The sequence below is a fragment of the Arachis duranensis genome, chromosome 4 (genome assembly GCF_000817695.3).
Source record: "Arachis duranensis cultivar V14167 chromosome 4, aradu.V14167.gnm2.J7QH, whole genome shotgun sequence".
Lineage (NCBI taxonomy): Eukaryota > Viridiplantae > Streptophyta > Magnoliopsida > Fabales > Fabaceae > Arachis > Arachis duranensis.
This window is the reverse complement of record NC_029775.3, coordinates 66,623,209-66,627,589: the sequence shown is the minus strand read 5'-3', so window position 1 is coordinate 66,627,589 and position 4,381 is coordinate 66,623,209.

Sequence of the window (4,381 nt, the reverse complement as noted above, 5' to 3'; positions counted from 1 at the left end):
GAGGTATACTAGTATGTATAATAATAATATACATAGTAGAATATAACATGACAAATAATATTTACATAAGTTTTTATATACATCTCTATTACATACTTTTTTATGATATAAAATAATTTTTTTTTATTTTTATCCTATTTTTATTTCCAAAAGTAAAGCATATATAAAAAGTGTATACTAATCATGCATATATAATATTTCTAATATACTATGTATAGATACGGGCCTAAATATACATGCTAGGAATTTAGTGCAGAAGGGCCAACACTAACTTCAATTATGATTTTTCTTAATAAGTAAAAGTTTAGATAAATAAAATTGACAATAATCATTTTTAGTAAGTTGAATTGCAGTTGCTAGTGGTCGTGTGGCTGTCGTGATTATTTCCGGTATTATTGTCGCTTTTATGATGTCCACGTGACCATTGTGTGAATCTTTTGTATTGTAAACATGGAATTTGAGTGTGTTATATATATTCACTACGATCCTTTTTAATTTTGATGCGGTTATATTTTTTTGGTTGTACACGATATTTTCAACCTCACAAGTCAAGGACTAATGCAAAATTTGAACTCTCGATACTTATTTAAGTGGACGAACGAGCTGACCACTTGATCAACCTAAATTGGTTTGATGCGGTTATATTAAGATCAAATAATTAAGTATAAAAAATATCAGCGTATTATGACAAATATACAGATGCGATAACTATTACAGTTACGGACTGCACGATAAAGGTACTTAAGAATTATTTTCACATAACACTCGAACATTCAACGCCAAATTACTAATTGTCTCGTCCATAGTCTTTAAAAACTTAAAATTAGGATTATATTATAAAATATCTTTGCTACAGTCTATTTCAATATTTGATACAAGGATAATTATCGGATTTTGAGAATTTGGGTTGTAATCCGGATTCGTGCTTTTGTCGAAACTTGAGCCGGGCCAAGAATATCACTTTTTGATAGAATGTTTGAGTAATAGTAACGTAGAAGTGGTTGAATTTTCTGTTATTTACATTGTTTACTGTCGCTCATCGTATATATCTTTGAATAAAAATAAACAGTCTGGTATTAGCTCACGATCGGCCTCTTGTATTGGCATCCTCCGAAATCATCATGGAAATTTGATCGCGGTCTTTAGTATAAATTTGGGTAATTACTCAATTATTTTGGTAGAATTTAGAAAATCTTCTTTCAGTTCTATGTTGCTTTTCAATGAGAATATAGCAATGTTTAAGAGAGACCAGACTCTAGAGTAACTTTGGAGTTTGCTAAAACTATCGAGAAAGTTTAGGGACCAACAAATTTTGTGGTTTTTAGCTATTAATTAGTTATCAATGATGCTTTTAATGGTGTGAGATTGTATCTAATGGTATAGAATTATTCAATTTCTTTTTGATGATTAAGTAGTGCTGGTCAGAATTTAACAAAAGTGCTGACCCTAGCACTCCTCAAAATTATTTTTACGACTCTGATATAACTTTTTTTTAGCGCAATTCAAACTTTGCTAGCCAAAGAGTGAAATGCGACTAGAGGTGTTCATAAATCAGATCCGATTTGTATATCCGCGGTATTTATCCGAATTTAATCCAAAAATTGTGGATATAGATCTGATCCGCAAGGCTATCAAATCCGCACACTTATAGGATCAGATTGCGAATTCTATTTATGTATCGTATATCTGCAGATCTGCAAAAATAAATAAATAAATATTTTTCTTATGTTTTATTTCAACTAATAATTATCATATATATCGTATTATTTTAGTTTTATTATTTAAGAAAAATATGTTTAATATTATTTTAAAAATAAACATATTTAAAAGAGTAGAAAATAAGAATTTTATTAATAAGTTTTAATAAAAATAAATTTTTAAAAATATTTTTGTGTTTTACGAATATATCTGATATCCGATTTGATCCGATCTACAAATGTGCAGATCGAATCAAATCCAAGCTTAAAAACTGCGAATATTAGAACCGATAATTTTAGTACCGATCGGATTGAGATTTTGACTATATTCGATCCGATCCGCGTTCATCCTAAATGCGACACTTAATAATGTATTTAAATAAAAAAATAGTTGTGTGAATGAGTTAATTAAATTTAGACACAGCCAAATTCCATTCTTATTTATTTATGTGATTGACTTTCTAGTATGATTTTTCTTCATCTTGGTTGTTGAATATTAAGAGAGTATCTTTTCTTAAAAGAATTTTGTGTTATTTTGTTTTTTGGACGTCAGTTGATTATAAAAGATAATGTGGTTCAGAGTTCAGACAAATAATAATAATAATAATAAATTGAAATTAAAAAAGAAAAGGTGTTCAATCTGTGCTTTAGTGTCCCGACCGAGTGAAACTTTTCTTGATTAGGTCTGTTCCCTTCCCCCCTCTTACTTTTCTGCATGAAAAATATTTATCTCACGCGCCACCAAATGAGAGACCTTGCAAACTATGATGTATGGTAGGTGTGGTAATATAGTTAGGTAGATTTAAGGGTAGGACCCCCCTTTGTGACTTTTTCCGGAGTAGCTTTGTTTGTTGTTGTTTTCATTTTTAATTTTTTTTCCTTTTTAAATGGATAATAGAGGTTAATACCAAAATAAAGGAGCATTTGATGTGTTAGAAGTTAGAATATTTGGGAAATGAAATGTGTGTTATGCTGAAAATATATCAGATCTTCTTCCAAAAATGAATGACTTTTGCTTTGCCTAGGTTTTAATTGATACGTCACTCACGGCCGTAAGTAATTTGCACATATCAATTTCTAAGAAAAAAATTAAATTTAAAATTTATGAAAAATATTAGAAATAAAACCGAAACAAATTATATAATATTAAAAATATTTTTAAAATTTTTTTGAATAATATTAGAGACAAAAAACTAGCTTTACCCTGACTAAAGTCTCTTTAAAGTTTTAATTTATATTCATTTTCTTTTTATGTTTCTTGGAGTGATAACAAAATTTAGATCTCGACACTTCGTATGTGACAAGGAGAAAATATTAAAATATATTGATTAAAGTTATCAATTCGTTATTTAAAAGATTTAATTTCAAAGTATTCTTCGTGTTTTTTGTAAATTTTTTAAATTCTTTATCTGTTTTTACTTGTTTTTCAGTCTTTTCAGTAACCAATTTTTACCAAAATTTAAAATAAAATTGTAGCCACGAAAACCTTATATTTTTCACTTGATTTCAACACAAATTCAACCCCAATTTAAGAGTTAGGATTTTGTATTCAAGCAGCCACAAGAACACAAGTTCATAGCTTGACTTTCATCAAATTTTCACCAAAATTTCAACAAGAATTACTTATATAAACAATCAATTTCAAAACAAAATACAAAAGTGAGAGTATTAAAAACAAAAAGTAATCAAAAGACTCCAAAATGGGATGAAGATCCTCCGCTTTGCCACCATCACGTAACTCACTGAGGTGGGTTACGACCTATATCTGAAAAACAACAACATATGGTATGAGAACCGAATCAGTATGATAACAGTTCCCAATATATATAAGATATAAGGTTCCAGGACGCCGAAGGAAATTCTAGAACTTCACACCAAACAGATATCCAAGCTTAGCAAAATAAATAACTTAAACCACAAACAATAAATATGGTTATCTAAACTTAGGAGTTTTCTAACTAATACTAATCACACTGCTGTATCCTACAGTCTTTGCTAACCTAACCTCCGTGTGATTGGTGCACGAAATTGTGATCATCAATGGCGCCATCAACATGGTATGCTCAATTGCAATCTCAACTCTTTATCACAACTTCGCACAACTAACCAGCAAGTGCACTGGGTCGTCCAAGTAATAAATCTTACACGAGTAAGGGTCGATCCCACGGAGATTGTTGGTATGAAGCAAGCTATGGTCATCTTGTAAATCTCAGTCAGGCAGATTCAAATGGTTATGAATGATTTATGAATAAAGCATAAAATAAAGATAGAGATACTTATGCAATTCATTAGTGAGAATTTCAGATAAGCGTATGGAGATGCTTTGTCCCTTCCGTCTCTCTGCTTTCCTACTGTCTTCATCCAATCCTTCTTACTGCTTTCCATGGAAAGCTGTATGTTGGGTATCACCGTTGTCAATGGCTACAATCCTGTCCTCTTAGTGAAAATGTTCAACGCGCTCTGTCACAGCACGGCTATTCAGCTGTCGGTTCTCGATCATGTCGGAATAGAATCCAGTGATTCTTTTGCGTCTGTCACTAACGCCCCACAATCGCGAGTTTGAAGCTCGTCACAGTCATTCAATCCTTGAATCATACTCAGAATACCACAGACAAGGTTTAGACCTTTCGGATTCTCTTGAATGCCGCCATCAATTCTAGCTTATACCACGAAGATTCCGATTA